The 17,545-nt window shown below is 36.5% G+C and overlaps 1 protein-coding gene across 1 annotated transcript in view; it reads left to right on the top strand.

Moving 5' to 3' along the window:
• LOC311084841 (uncharacterized protein) overlaps positions 1 to 17,545 on the top strand; it is a 334,198-nt gene that overhangs the window by 22,313 nt on the left and 294,340 nt on the right. The gene's annotated exons all lie outside the window — the stretch shown is intronic.

Genomic DNA, 17,545 nt, shown 5'->3' with positions numbered 1-17,545 from the left:
AAAGTAGATCAGCAAATCCAGTTTGAATCCAACTTTAGGAAAAACATTTATTTTTTTATTTTATATTAAGATCTTGATTTTTTTAATTTTTATATTCAGGTCAAAAAATGATTTGATCTGCAGTAAAGTGTCGTTAACAAATAAGTTTTACTTAATAAAGACCTTCTTCATCACTGACAGAGAAGGCATTTGTTTGGTTTCAAAAGACTGTCTGTAAAGATTCACTTCATCCAGGGCTCTTCTGGTTCTCTGTATCGTGTTGCTAGTGGAAAGCTGCTCTAAACGACTCATGGCTTCAGACCTTAAAGGAATAGTTCTTTCTTCTGCTGAACACAATTTTCCCCGTACTATGGAAGTCAATGGGATCCATCTACTGTTTGGTTACCCATATTCTTCAAAATATCTTCTTTTGTGTTCAGCATAAGAGAGAAATTCATACAGGTTTGGAACAACATGTTACACGAGGATGAGTACATGATGACAGAATCTTCATTTTTGGGTGAACTATCCAACTATTTGGGTGAATTATCATGAAATCTGACTTTTTACGTGTTTAAGACCCATTATCAGGTCCCCGGTGCATCTACCAACCCAGAAAATGGTAAAAGTGACAACCCAGTAACTTTATTTTGGTAAGCCATTCTCTGCAAGCATGTCAAAAAATAAGCAGATCAGATTTCTAACGTAGGATCTAATCCCCTATCTTATTATAATAATAATACTGCCCCTTAAAGGTGCTCTTAGCGATGTCATGTGTTTTTTAGGCCAATTTTTTTTTTTTGGTCACATACAGCAAACATCTCCTCACTATCCGCTAGCTGCCTGTCCCCTGAACACACTGTAAAAAAACGCGGTCTCTGTAGACACCACAGGCTCCACAAATGGCAAGAAAAACAAACTGGGCTCACCCTCACCACGAAACATAAACTGTTTCAGCCAATAACCGACAAGAAGGATTTTGGGTGGGATTTGGGGGGTTAGTGCGCGGATGAGGAGGAGGGAGGGTCGAGCTAGCCTCCGTTTTGTTTGACAATACTTTAAACGTCAACAAGTCATCACCTAACATCACTTAAGCCCTATTCGCACGGGATTAGTATTACCCCTGGACCTCTGTAATTAAGAAATTACCCCCTGACGTCTGTGGTTTTGGTGGCTCATTCACACGGGCAAATAAATGTTCGTAATTCCCTCGAGTTTACGGACTTTACAGCGTGCGCCCACCCATTCACACTTCACTAGCTGAACGTGCTGAAACGATTGCGCTGCAGTATTGCAATTCAAAAAAAGAACTTGTTTAAAACCAATTTATTAGAGAAATATATGATATATATATTATAGAATATGATATTATTGTATAAATATATAATATATCTTCTTTTTCTTTTATTCTTTGTTCATATTTACAACAAGCCTGCCTGAAGAAGGTATTATAAATACCGAAACGTCGCGATAGGCTTGTTTTTCTATTCATTTTATTTGGTTTATTTCATTTTTACTCTTTCACTCTTTGATTTCTTGAGATACTTACAGGATGGACGTCTTTAGAGGCCGTGTGAGACAAAGAAATGCTCCACGATACAGACTACTAAATTACACTAGCACAAAAAGCGTCCAAACTTTCCAAAAGAGCTTCCATGTTGCGCCAACATACTTAATTTTACGTTTCCATGACAACGGTCCGAGTTGAGCTTCCGGATCACGTCTTTACTGTAGTTTGTTTTCTCTTTTGCAGCACTTCATAGTTTTTATTGGAGAAAAACTATAATCGGATTGGAGTAGAGCATATCGAGAGATTTTATTGTTAATATAGTTTTAATACAGACGTAAAATGGACTGTTAAACGGCCCATAATGGTTATTACGTTCTTTAGGAAACGATAGGCTCACAGAAAAACAGCCCAAATCACAGACATGGGGATTCGCACGGGACTGGTATTATCAGAGGACCCCTGTGTTGGCCGAAATACGGTAGGTAATTTTCGGGGGAATTTTTACAGACATTTTTACAGACATGGCAGATTCGCACGGGATAAAAATCACAGACGACCTCTGCGATTATTACAAATTACCGGAGGTCCCTAGGTAATACTAATCCCGTGCGAATAGGGCTTTAGAGCAGCTTTAATCTACGCGTTTCCAGACTTTCCACCCACGGCGCCACCAAGCAAAGTATGAAACTGTTCTGTCGTTGCTGCACAGATGAGCACTGAACGCTATTTGACCAAAAAAATGTCACAGCTGTCTTCAGGGAACTGTGTCAACTTGTGTAAAAGTTAAACATGACGGTACATGCAAGTCAGTCAGAAACGTCCAGGTGCATCTAAAAGTTGAACCTTCTTCCTGAATTTCTCCGTAAGGCTGGACTCCACTACTGTGATATTTCTGAGATTTTGGATGAGTAAGATTATTTATTCTCCTGTTTTCTTATTGTATCCAAAGCTTGTGTAAAGGATCGATTGTCTTCTGAACGGAGGCGGAGCAGTAGCTCATTTGCATTTAAAGGAACACACAAAAACGGCAGGTTTTTGCTCACACCCCAAAAAAGGGGCAAATTTGACAAGCTATAATAAATAATCTGAGGGGTATTTTGAGCTGAGATTTCACAGACACATTCTTGTGAAAAGTGGCATAATATTTCACCTTTAATGCATAATTCGGGCTGAATCGCAAATCAATTCAAACCATTCTGCTAACTCGTTTGGCTAATTGATTGCAAAGAAGAACCGATTCAAAAGAGTGATTTATTTATGAATATGATTGGTTCTAATTCTAAACAGCCAGCAGAAAATACCAGACACATTCCTCTGGTTTCACAGACAAGGCTTAAGTCTAGTTCCAGGCTACAATGCATGTTTGAGCTGTTTTAACTGAAGGCAACTTGCACTGATGCATCTTAAAATATATCAGTGTCATTGTTTTGTCTCAAGATGCACACCAGTGATGATTTTCTAAGTTAAGTTTATAAAAGCTACTTAAATGCTGTAACTGAACTAAGGCCTAATCCTGGCTTAATCTAAGCCCTGTCTGTGAAACCGGACCATTATATGATTGCAGAAAAAAGGAATAGCCCATTAAATAATATAGGGATAAATATTAAAAACAAAAATGGTGTCAGTGAATATGAGTGATTTGCGGTGTAGTTTAAAGCAGTTTGCTGGTGTAACAGACAGGGCCTCCTTCATAAGTTAAAGTTCATGCAAAATTTTAGTCGTATTCAAATGTAATTCAATCAGCAGTTTAAAACAACAAGATTGTAAGCATCTCTTGAGCATGTATCTGATTGTATCTTCTGTCTTTGTGTTTTTCATACAGCAGGAGGATGAGGTGGTATACGCAGGTGTCGTCACGAGACGCTGAAGCAGTTCCTCTCAATTGATGTTGTGATCACAGTCAGTACAGTTTACATGCACACAAGAAAGACGGCTATGGCGACAAAACTGCAACATGCAAAAGAAGTGATGCGTTTAAATGTTTCAGGGCAAAAGAGATCATTTTAAGTGCATGTAAACATCGTCACTGACTGCCACTCTGATTTTTTTTTTTTTTTTTTTTAAATACTTTTATTTTTGTTTGTGTGGCCAGAATTATCTGGTAGAAAATCAAACCTGAAATCGAACAATGTCAAATTGCGTTTGAGAAAAAAAAAAAAAAAAAAAAAAAAGATAAGGATACATATTTCATTATTATATTTCAGAAATAATGTAAAATACTGGTAAATAAAATAAAACAAAACATTTACAAACTTTACATAACAAGTGAAAATTGCATTGGTGTTTATAAACATTTATCATAACATTCAAGCCTTAACCAATTTAAAGCAAAATGAATGAGTTACGGCGTGTAGTAAATGTGCAATATCCCGATCTCACAGAGAAAAAAACAACAACTATTTTACAAGGTGGCGATTTAGTATAAATTCATACAATATGAATCATGCAAAATGTAGATACCCGTCACTGGGGTGAAGTAAACACAAACAGATAGGACTAACAACACATAATACATTTATGTAAAACACAGAATAGTAGGCCTATGTATAATTTGCAAACAATTGCGTTGACTGATATTTACCGTAATTTACAGAATTCAAAAATACCCTGCAAAAATTTGTTTAAAATAAATACATTAAAAAGAATAAACAATAAAGACAGAGGGATAGACGTGAGAGAGGTCTTAGGAAGACAAGGGCTTCAATGTGTAGACCAGTGCTAAAATCAGGGAAAATAAGGCTATGTCTACATTAATCCAGATACATTTGAAAACGGCGTTTTCGTTTATAAACGCTCTCGGTCCACACTAGCGAAAACGCTAAATTCACCTTTACTGCGCATGCGTAAAACCCCACAAAAGATCACTGATATGATTCAGATGGAAAATAAATAATTAAGTTATCATGCAATTCTTCTGACAGGATAATTTTATTTAGTAAAATATCTCACCATTCACTGATGCGGTCCAGGTCCCACGCAGTCCCCATATGTTTGGTCTAAAACGCCACTGGTCTCATGTATTGCCGTAGGACTGCAAATGTGAGTAAATGTAATCTTTTTAGGACTGATATTAAGGGTGTGCAATGTAGAATATTTGTAGCAACAGTGTCAAAGCACATAACAGGCACAATACTGGTATAAACATGAATATCTATTGGTACAATATGCGTCACATGACTAAATTTACGTCATCGTTTTTAAATACCACCGGTTTCACAGTCCAGCGTAAAAACTGCGTTTTCAAATGTATCCACTTTGGAGTGTATTTTCAAAAAAGCTTAGTTTTCATTAATAATAACACCATCTCAGTCCGGGCGGAAGGCCAAAACAGAGAGGAAAATACAAGTTTTCAAACGAACACGTATTAGTGTGGACATGGCCTAAGGCGAGCAGCTCACAAAACACAATACAAACGCCGATCTGGCTTAATCCAAATTAATGGGCTCACTTAACTTTATCATTCAGCCCAAATGAAAAATATTTGCAATATAACGTTCAGTTGCTAAACTATTATTTATTGTAAATATATATGCTTTATGTAAACATGGCTTTGTACTAACATTGGTACTTTAATTACTTAATATAGGACTAAGTAGCTTTGCAATAATTCGCAGCACATTTCAGATGATAAAAACGCATCTAATATTCAGGAAGATATCGGTAATTAAAAATGTTTTTGAATAATTTTTGCTTGATTTGATTAATGGGATCCTGCATGTTCATGCATATTCCAGTTACTGTATATAATGGTTTAGTTTTAGTATAGTTTTATTGATTTATATAGCACATTTAATAACAACCAGTTAAAAAGTGCTGGTCAAAAGGTCAAACATAATTTCATATGGAGAAAGCTGAGCATCATGGGGCATTAACTGGATTTTATGGTTTTAGTTGGTGAGTCCAGAGTGTCATCGGAGCTCTTCAACAATCCTCCACAATCCCATAACTCATCTATATGTAACAGATATTTACCGTACATGGACTGAATTTAGGACAAATTCTGATAAAATGAACAAAGTTACATATAAAAACGAAACTTTACACTATCTCTATGGTTCTGATGTTAAAGCTCACATGGAACGGCTCAGATATTTGTTCACAAGTATTTATTTTTAGCTGGATGTTTTTTTTGTTTTGTTTGTTAGTTTCATATTCTAGCACATTTTTCTCCTCAATGCATGCAGACCAAATGTCATTATTTAACAAGATGATGGCCATTATTCTGATGGTGTGAGTTCAAATTAAAACATCACATAAATCTTGAGCATTAAAATTTGCAGAATAACAGTACACATTTAATTTTGTGATTCATACCAGAAGCAAACAGATGTTTTTAGTGTATTTTACAGTATTGCATTCAAGACTCAAACCACAGAAGGCCTCAGTTTTGGATCAGGAAGAAAAGTGGTTTCATCTGTTGAGAGCATGAGCATGAGAACGTGTCTGTACTGGACGTTTGTGTATCGGTGTTTGCATGTTTTGAGGCGAGAATAGTGTGAGTGTGTGTTCTTGTGAATCTTGTGGGGTTGAAAAACTTCCACAATTTTACTTCCTCTTTTTGAGAAACAGTCTTACCTCAAAATAAAGAATGCAAACTATTTGAGAAATATATATTCTCTGTGAGATCTTACTGTGTGATGTGTAATATTAAAATGTATAATAAAGCCTACTATGTGTATGTGAAATATAAGATTGATATTCAGCAGCATATGCATCTCTCTGTATATCCATGATCTTTTACTCTTATACTCGTGTTGTGATCCTACAGATAATAAGTGTTAGTTTGAGCAAGTTATTTGCAGCTCAAGCAACACTTCATTATTTCTGAGAAGTTTCCACTATTCTTGTTATCACGCCTGTGTTCATCTATCTTGTCTGTAAAGAACATATCATGTTAGCCCTATTCGGACGGGATTAGTTTTACCAGGGTAGATGGAGTAAAGTAATTTTACCACAGGACGTCTGTAATAATAATGGCCATCAATTCGCATGGGATAAGAGATCTCAGTAAGACTAACAGAAGTGTGAGGGGTAACTCGATTTACACACCGCCGTCATCTTCCTGTTGTCATGTGTGTATTACGTTGCTTCCTGATATAACATGCACAAACACAAATAACCTATATTTATATGTATAAAATGGTTAGGTCCGGTCGAACGATTTATTTATTCAATTCTGCTTGGATTATGTTGGTAATAGGCACTCATCTAACGGTAACAAGTGCTTTCAACCTTCTTTTAGATCTGAATAGTGTGTGGAAAACACTTGAGTTTTGCCACAGACGGCACATTTTGATGGGACTAAAATCCCTGAGAAGCTCTGGTTATAATTACTTTACCCCACCTCTCCATGTTAAACTAGTCCCGTCCGAATAGGGCTTTACACAATCATCTTAAAAATAAGTAGATTAAAAATAATATAAAAAAATGTGTGATGCCTGTGTATGTGAAATATAAGATTGACATTCAGTAGCGTATGACCTTATAAACTAATGCTGTGACTCTACAGATAAGAAGTGTTAGTTTCAGTTAGTTATTTGCAGCTCAAGCAACACTTCATTATTTCTGATAAGTTTCCACTAATCTTGTTACCACGCCTGGGTCCACCCATCTTTTCGGTGAAGACTGTCATGTTGATCTGGTAATGACAAACGCACAATCATTTTAAAAATAAGTTGATGATTAAAAAAATGCAAGTTGTGTGTATCATCCATAAGTGATGATTTTTTTTTTCATTCATTTCAGGGAGTTGCTAACTAAAAGCAATAATATTTTCCAATAGCATCATCATAGTTTTAAAAACGTTATTTTACAACCACTAGCAGTGTAGCATGACAGACGCCTGAATCACGTCATGTGACTGATCACTCTGTATTAAAACTTCCTTCAGCAGGCAGTGAAAAACACTCATCTGTTTTACACTATTAAAAGCCTCCAAAAATACTACCATTTAATAAACATCAATGGAAACAAAACAAACAAAAATGCTTTTTGCCGGCATGAAAGACTCGTATCTAACAGCAGGGCCTAGGCTATGCTAACCAGCTAAACTCTGAGGCTGAGCCCCTGTTACTAGAGAGTCATGATACATGTGCTTACACTGTAAAACTAGCGCTCTCTAGTGTGCAAAATATGAATTAACCTCTACAAGAATTACCAGACAGTTGATGACCCCCATAGGCTTCCATGGTATGGGAAATAAATACTATGAATGGATATCAATGGGGACCAGGAACAGTTTGGTTACCCAAATTCTTTTGTGTTCAGCAGAAGAGAGAAATTCATACAGGTTTGGAACAACTTGAGGGTGAGTAAATTATGACATAATGTACATTTTTGGGTGAACTGTCCCTTTAAATGAATCATTCAGACTGACTCGTGATTCGATTCAAACCATTCTGCTAACCTGTTGGGCCTATTCATTGAAAAGATTCATTCACGAATCGGATTGGTTCTAATACTAAACAGCAGACAGAAAATACAGGACACATTATATGATAGCTGAAATAAGGATAGCCTATAAAATTAAGGACTAATTTTTATTTTATTTATTTTAAAATGGCGACAGAGAACATGAGTGTGATTTGCAGTAGCCAGTTTAAAGCAGAAATAGCAGATTTAACATAAAGGGCCTCTTTCATAAAACGTGAATAGCCTACAACTAATTTATTGCTATGTACATAACGGTCCGTAACTTACATGATATGCCCAAGGATGTACGTAACAACCGTTACAAACGATTTACGCAAATTCGGAGCTTTTTTTTTTCTGAGTATTTAAACGTAATTCAGTCAGCAAAAATTGTCAAGCAGTAGCAGCCTAACGTTAGAACTGAACTCGGAAAAATAAAGTACAATCCCAAATGTCTCGAAAAGGCGTTTACCAAACAGAATCTCACCTTGAGGGATCCTGATGGCGTCAAACTCCTCCAGACTTCTGAGGGACTGATGAAGATCTGCACCTTCTCCAGCTTTGCAATAGTGGTCTGAGGTTTCAGAGACTTGTGGTTTCTAGTGGTTGTTTACTAGGTTAAAGGGTCAAATAAACTATGATATTGCTCGGGTCCCTCATTCGTTCCAAGTCTGTGGGAATTTTCCATGTGTTTTTAGTAAATGTGACCACTTTGTACTTGCAAATTACAACTATGCATTTAATTTTTTTAGATTTAATGTTAATTTGCCCAAATCAAATTGATACTTTACAACTTCTGCTAAGAAACGTGCAATATAATGCCACTCATATTTACCACTCATGCGGAAGTCCATACCTTTCGTTGCAGAGATGCGAGTGCGCGTGACGTCACGCAAACATGGCGGCACGCAGCGAGATGTGATGAACACATGATAAACATTTGCTTTTAAATAAATTAAATTGATCGAAAATGACACTACATTATTTAAAACCTCTCAGTAAACGTTTTCGGAATCTGGTATGTGAAACACGGACCCTCTCTGAACGGTAAATTACACAGACAACACAAACGCTAGCATCAGTTTCTCCGCTAGGATTCGGTTGCTAGGAGACTTTTGTGTTTGACAACGAACAACTGCCAAGCTGCCGTGTTTTCCTCTATACGTCATTGGAAGAAGGACATATCAAAGCTTGAACCCAAAGACAGAACAACACCCTCAGAAATTAAACTATAACAATTCACAAATTAAACGACGCCTGTAATGTGTTATTTACACAGGGAAGACTGGCTATTTCGTCATATATTAAGGATATTAAAGTAGCCTACACATAACTTCGTAAAAGTAAATCAGCATTAAAAAACATAAATCATGTACCATGGTATTCAGAGTTTTAATATGACCTCTTCTATGTAAGATGGCTCAGAATCTTTGATTAAACATTACCATACCTGTACAGAAGAAAGTCTCTATAATAACTCAGTCAGTATTTTCCATTGCAAATAGCCCTACGGATAGGGTTGCCAACCGTTCCGTATAATACGGAATCGTTCCGTATTTGACACATAAAAGTCTTGTTCCGTATTGAACTGATAGGGAACGCACTTTGTTCCGTATTTTTGAGAATCAATTCAGTGCAGTGAAAAAAAACCCCGACGGTGCGGTAGATAGGCTACTAATTTCTCCCCCGGATTGTCTATGATCAGCGTAGCGTTTTTAACATCTTGGAACATCATCAGAGAATGCCCTTTTAATTGGTCGTTTCAGTCATTGTGAGTCACGTATCGTAGCAACGATGACGACAAGTGACAACAGCGGGAAATGTAAAAATGACTTCCTCCGAGCAGCCGGCGAAAAAGAAAAGAGCACAAAAATATAGAATTGAATGGGAAAATGACTACCCGTGGCTGGAATGCGTGAGGGACAATGAATACACGGCCGAGCGATGTCACGGTTCCTTGTCCGTCAGACGTCTCCAGCTGATATGGTAGGCTATGTAATTTTAAGACTCAAATTAGTTCATAAGAAAGTGATTATATTAAAAGAGATATTACAAGTTTAGCCTAACATTGTAAAGAAATCAAAAAAGTACACATGGAAAAAATAGCTAATGTGCTTAGTCTGGAGGTTTATTTATTTCTGTGAGATTTTCCATGTGCATACATACAGGTGTTGTATTGCTTGAATGCAGTATTTGAGTGCAATATTTTAGATTTTCTTTATTAGCTTTTTTTATTTATGTTTTTATATTATTGTTTTGCACTGGAAAGAAAGTTAACTATAATGGAAGTATAATTATATAAATATATTTGCACTACACCTCCTTAAAATGTTGTCTAATTAAATTAAAAATATATTTTTTTGCACTGGAAAGAACATTCTAGAAGTCTAATTCTATTGAATAAGTTTGCACAAGGCTACAGAAGTTTTGAATGTTAGATGTTGTATTTGTTTAAGTTAAAAATAAAATGTATTATAAACTAAACAAATCCATGGTTCATTGTTGGCAAAATGATCATGATAGGCTTTATATTTCACATCTAACTTATGTGGTTCAGTCTTGTATATTGATTAGGCCTACTTTGCTATTCTATAGGCCTATAAGTTGTATTATAATATGCTACAATGTATTAAATATATTTATCTAAATATATCAATTAGTTTCCACAATATTCACCAGAAGTCATCATTTCAGGAGTTATTTTTTTTTAATTATTCCTTGGGGGGCGTGTCCGGGGGCGTGTCACGGGGGCGTGTCCCCCGTTCCTTATTTTCATTTCAGAGAGTTGGCAACCCTACCTACGGACAAACAGCTCATGTTTGCAAAGGTCTGACATTAATACTGGATTGGAAAAGCTTATAATATGTGAAGAAATGTACAAATAATGTGAAGAGACAAACATTAATTGCCTGACTTATACTGCACTAGAGCGCTATCTAGTGTTATTAACCTGAAATTCACCTTTCCAATATTAGCTCCGCCAGCCAATATAAATAGACCTACAGGAAACAGAAAGATTTTAAATTACAGTAGATTAGACACTGTGTTCAGGATTGAGTTTAACCGCTAGTCAACGCTAGTAAAGGTCAAATGTTGAATAACATGTTAAAGGTGAAAGTTTATAGAACGTGTGGACATTTGTGGTTAATGTGCATCTGTGTTTGCATGTCTTGGGCATGAATAGTGTGAGTGTGTATTCTTGTGAATCTTGTAGGGTTGAAGAACTTCCACAGTTTTACTTCCTCTTTATGAGAAACAGTCTTACCTCAAAATAAAGAATGCAAACTATTTGAGAAAAATATTTTCTCTGATCTTACTGTGTGATATATGTAATATTAAAATGTATCATAAAGCCTACTATGTGTATGTGAAATATAAGATTGACATTCAGCAGCATATGACCTTATAAACTAATGCTGTGACCCTACAGATAAGAAGTGTTAGTTTAAGTTAGTTATTTGCAGCTCAAGCAACACTTCATTATTTCTGAGAAGTTTCCACTTATCTTGTTATCACGCCTGGGTCCACCCATCTTTTCGGTGAAGACTGTCATGTTGTCAAGTTGTGTGTATCATCCATAAGTGATGATTTATTTGTTCATCCATTTGGGGGAGTTGCTAACTAAAAGCAATAACATTTTCCAATAGCATCATCATAGTTTTAAAAACGTTATTTTACAACCACTAGCAGTGTAGCATGACAGACTGAATCACATGTCATGTGACTGATCACTCTATATTAAAACTTCCTTCAGCAGGCAGTGAAAAACACTCATCTGTTTTGCACTATTAAATGCCTCCAAAAATACTACCATTTAATAAACAATGGAAACAAAACAAATAAAAATGCTTTTTGCCTGCATGAAAGACTCGTATCTAACAGCAGGGCCTAGGCTATGCTAACCAGAGCCCCTGTTATTAGAGAGTTATGATACACATGTGCTTACACTGTAAACTAGCGCTCTCTGGTGTGCAATATATGAATTAACCTCTACAAGAATTACCAGACAGTTGATGACCCCCATAGGCTTCCATGGTATGGGAAAATAAATACTATGAATGGATGTCAATGGGGTCCAGGAACGGTTTGGTTACCCAAATTCTTCTAAATATTTTCTTTTGTGTTCAGCAGAAGAGAGAAATTCATACAGGTTTGGAACAACTTGAGGGTGAGTAAATTATGAGATAATGTACATTTTTGGGTGAACTGTCCCTTTAAATGAATCATTCAGACTGACTGGCGATTCGATTCAAACCATTCTGCTAACCTGTTGGGCCTATTCATTGAAAAGATTCATTCACGAATCGGATTGGTTCTAATACTAAACAGCAGACAGAAAATACAGGACACATTATATGATATCTGAAATAAGGAATAGCCTATAAAATTAAGGACTAATTTTTATTTTATTTATTTTAAAATGGCGACAGAGAACATGAGTGTGATTTGCAGTAGCCAGTTTAAAGCAGAAATAGCAGATTTAACAGAAAGGGCCTCTTTCATAAAACATGAATAGCCTAACTAATTTATTGCTATGTACATAACGGTCCATAACTTACATGATATGCCCAAGGATTTACGTAAGAGCCGTTACAAACGATTTACGCAAATTCTGAGCTTTTTTTTTTTTCTGAGTATTTAAACGTAATTCAGTCAGCAACTTAAAAAGCAAAATAATAAAAAATAAAGTGCAATCCCAAATGTCTCGAAAAGGCGTTTACCAAACAAAATCTCACCTTGAGGGATCCTGATGGCGTCAAACTCCTCCAGACTTCTGAGGGACTGATGAAGATCTGCACCTTCTCCAGCTTTGCAATAGTGGTCTGAGGTTTCAGAGACTTGCTATGTGGTTTCTAGTGGTTGTTTACTAGGTTAAAGAGTCAAATAAACTATGATATTGCTCGGGTCCCTCATTCGTTCCAATTCTGTGGGAATTATCCATGTGTTTTTAGTAAATATGTGACCACTTTGTACTTGCAAATTACAACTATGCATTTATTTTTTAGATTCAATGTTAATTTGCCCAACTCAAAGTGATACTTTCCAACTTCTGCAAAGAAACGTGCAATATAATGCCACTCATATTTACAACTCATGCGGAAGTCCATAACTTTCGTTGCAGATGAGTGCGCGTGACGTCACGCAAACATGGCGGCACGCAGCGAGATGTGATCATAAACACATGATAAACATTTGCTTTTAAATAAATGAAATTGATAGAAAATGTGGTATGTGAAACACGGACCCTCTCTGAACGGTAAATTACACAGACAACACAAACGCTAGCACTATATCAGTTTCTCCGCTAGGATTCGGTTGCTAGGAGACTTTTGTGTTTGACAACGAACAACAGCCAAGCTGCCGTGTTTTCCTCTATACGTCATTCATTGGTTGGAAGAAGGACATATCAAAGCTTGAACCCAAAGACAGCAGATGTAAACAACACCCTCAGAAATTAAACTATAACAATTCACAAAATAAACGACGCCTGTAATGTGTTATTTACACAGGGAAGACTGGCTATTTCGTCATATTAAGGATAGTAGTACACATAACTTCGTAAAAGTAAATCAGCATTAAAAACATAAATCATGTACCATGGTATTCGGAGTTTTACTGTGACCTCTTCTATGTAAGATGGTTCAGAATCTCTGATAAAACATTACCATACTTTTACAGAAGAAAGTCACTATAATAACTCAGTATTTTCCATTACAAATTGCCCTACGGACAAACAGCTCATGTTTGAAAAGGACTGACATTAATATTGAGTTGGAAAAGCTTATAATATGTGAAGAAATGTACGAATGATGTGAAGAGACAAACATAATTGCCTGACTTATACTGCACTAGCGCTATCTAGTGTTATTAACCTGAAATTCACCTTTCCAATATTAGCTCCGCCCTATATGGGGAGGCTGCAGACCTGTGAAGAAATGGTAAACCAGAAATCTTCTGGAGCCGGTAGATCTACGCCCTGTTTTACGCCCTGTTTTACGCCCCTGCTGTTCCTGATGCGTCCAGTAGGGGGGGGATATGCTGCGTTAAATCGACGCTCAAAACGTACACATTAAAGGGTAACTAAACCCCTGGTCAGAGCCTGACTCCACCCACTGGCAATATTTGAAAAATGCTAGAAAAGTGGGCAGACCCCAACGGAGATAGAGGGGACGAACCGTGAGCGGAAGGGCGTGCACCTGAGAGTCCTGCTGTCAGACTGTCTAAAATGGAGAGTTTGCTCACAGGGTCGCAAGACGACGTAAATATGCATCTGATGAGTTTTATCGAGTTGATGTCAATAGCGCGCGCTCTGTATAGGCATATTCATATTTTGCAGCTCTGTGAAAAAATCCAGCAAAATGCGCCGACGCGTTTGTCGACCCCAGAGGATTAACTTTAGCCTAACCATAAATTGTGATTTAAATATATATGATCACTCACATCAAGACGCCGCTGCGGTGGTGGAGTCCATGCAGGATCGAGGAACAGCGTTTGGCACTGCGTCGCTGTTCAGCGCGAGCTGTGTGGAGAAGCCAATGTCCACCTCTATTGTATCGTTGGAAAAGCAATTCCGCGTAAAATGTAGGTTTTACACTCACGGTCTTCCAGGCCAAGTGCATGCAAACACTGGCGGCTAATTTCCAAGTCTGCTGGAAAGCTATGCAGTTGCACCCAGCAACACTATACCTACCACTGTACTAAATACAGATAAATCTACGCTAGCTCATCCAAGGGCGTGGTGAGCTCGTACCAAGGGAGGGCGTGGTGAGCTGGAACCAGCCTACGTCACGCAGTACCGTTTACGTCACGCAGTACCGCAACATCCAATAGGAAAATTCAACTGTAGTAGCCACCGTTCAACCTGAAGAGGGCAGCACTCAGACGTTTTTACACCATATATTGTAGAATTAAAACACTTTATACCCAAATGTCAAAAAAGTTACTCGAATCAATGAACATAAAGCCCCATTCTTACAGATCATTAACAAAAAAAAGTTGGTTTAGGGTTTAGTTACCCTTTAATAACCGTAGTTCATAGACTTTGCCCGATTTTGTGGTTTTTGTTCATTTAAATATAAACGTTTTAGTATAGAGCTGCACTATGGATTAAAATAGATATTAAGTTGGGCTTCACTCTCTTCACTCAACCCACAGAAGACTATTTGTTTTTGTGAATTAAAAAAATAATAACACACATAGTTGGATCAGATGACATATGATATATGACCTACTGTAGAATTGTTATATGACATTGAATATTGAATATAGAATATTCACTGTATGTTTTTATACAGGAGACTGGGTGAAATATGTTGTTGTAAATTTATATAAAGTTACAATTAGATATTAACCATATTTAGCCTATTAGACAGCATCGTGTAATCATATGGATCCTCGATTAAATATCTGCTGTATTATTCACTATTGGTCATCATACAGCTACAAAACAGTGTCCTACATGGCATTTTATGAAGACAAACACAATTTATCCCTTTTCTAAAATTCCAAGGGCCATTTACAAGAAAGAGACAATATTGTTGTTCACAAAAACATTATTTATCAACACCATTTATGAATTATGATGACTCCTGTAGATGACTCCCCTATGGCTTGCCACTCTTCTTTAACTGATTTTCTATCCTCCTGTCAAAGTGCTTCTGCTCACTGATAAAAAAAATTAAACATTAAAAAAATGTAAAAAGGAAATCCATGGTGAATTTGATCTCGTCAAATTCACAAGCAGCAGGACCCACTGTTACATTTTGTATAAAATTCCTGAATCCTTAATTTATCACAGTTGCTTTGGTACATTTGATCATTATTCATTATATCAATTCATTATTTCCTTCATTAGTGAAATTCTAAATACACCTCCGCAATTCATCAATTCAGGACACATTTACAAAATAAAGTGTAATAGAAATGTATTGAAAACATGCTTGACAGTTTATGACAACTAGTCAACCATTCTGCATTTAATGACTTATGCAAGGAACTAATGCCTAGATGTTTTGAGGAGTATGACCGTTCAACAGGGAAATAGTATAATAGGCCTATATTTTGATCAACATGACATAAAGAGTTGATAATGTAGGAAACAGCAGACAGTTGTACATTATCAATTGCATGAATGTACCGAAGCATTTGCAATTTGTATAAAAGAATGAGAAATTGCTTTTATGATGTGCACAAGATGATGTGATTTCAGTTGTGATCTGAGAAATGCACCAAAGCAACTGAGATAAACTTTAAGACTTATTGGAGACCCTGCAGAATCACTGTAGACCCCCTATAAGAGTCACAGACAAAAGAAAGTGTTACGAGAACACAAACTACCTTTTTAATTTGAGTTTCATATCTGTGGGTATTTCATTAAAAAAAAAAAAAAAACATTAAACATAAAAAAAATGTAAAAAGGACATCCATGGTGAATTTGGTCTTGTCACAGTGTGTGTGAGTGAGCTGTCCAGAATTTATGTCAGGTGAGTGTGGATTGCATCAATTTGCTCCTGATCTTCAAAGTACAACGGCACAGGCACTTGTTGGTGGAACACTTTTGGAAAAAGTGTCAAGACACTTTGATTTCTTTTGGCCATAGATGATGGACTGTGCAGAGAAAATTGAAAACGACATTAAAAACATGTCCATGTATGTCTCTGTAAGTCATTTATTTACTAGAGAAGCTATTGGTTTGGAATGCAGTTAAAAAAAGAGATGGGTGTTTATAGATTATACAAGTTTCGAGAGAGAGAGAGAAAGATTTTCATTTCCTTAAGTAGCTAAAGCAAACACACACCTTTATGGGATGCATCATGCAAGTTTGGTAAAGACAGAATATGATAAAATTAAGTGCACACAGCCTACATTTTAGTCCAGATCAGTAAGCTATTTTAAGAAAAAATTATATTTAGATATAAATTAGATAGTTAGATCATCTCATTTATAAGAAACAACTCAAACCAGAAAGGAGTAAACAGAGTCTTACCAGAAGAGGCCATCTCACGCAAGATAAAGACAGGCAACAAAAGAAAATTCAAAAGAAAATTAATTTTGAAAGTGAGTAGAGAAGACTAGGGGCAGCTAAACTTACACGTGGTTAGCTATAACTTATAAGTTTAAGCCAGACAGAACATCAACCTGACCGTCCAGAACTTGTTGTCTCTCGAAATAAATTATAGACCCATCCATTGATATGTAGAAATGAATTGATATCTACCTAGTTCAATCAAGCTAATCGTTTATAAATAATAAATGTTGCATCATTGCTTAACAACAATAACTTTAGCGGATTATATACCTCAATTCGTGTCGCTGTACAGCCTCCCCCTACTGGACGCATCAGGAACAGCAGGGGCGTAAAACAGCCTCCCCCTACTCGCTCCGCCAGCCAATATAAATAGACCTACAGGAAACAGAAAGCTTTTAAATTACAGTCGATTAGACACTGTGTTCAGGATTGAGATTAATAGCTAGTCAACGCTAGTAAAGCTCAAATGTTGAATAACATGTTAAAGGTGAAAGTTTGGTGCATCAGTGAATGCTCAGAGACACTAATGATTCACAGAAGGTAAATGAAATGAACAGGATTGATGATTCAGTTACACAAAATACCATAAACATGGAGTTATTTCTAGAGACAAACTG

This window comes from Abramis brama (assembly GCF_963993115.1).
Source record: "Abramis brama genome assembly, chromosome: 6".
Taxonomy (NCBI): domain Eukaryota; kingdom Metazoa; phylum Chordata; class Actinopteri; order Cypriniformes; family Leuciscidae; genus Abramis; species Abramis brama.
The sequence above is the reverse complement of the archived record's forward strand: the minus strand, read 5'-3'. Positions and strand labels throughout refer to the sequence as shown.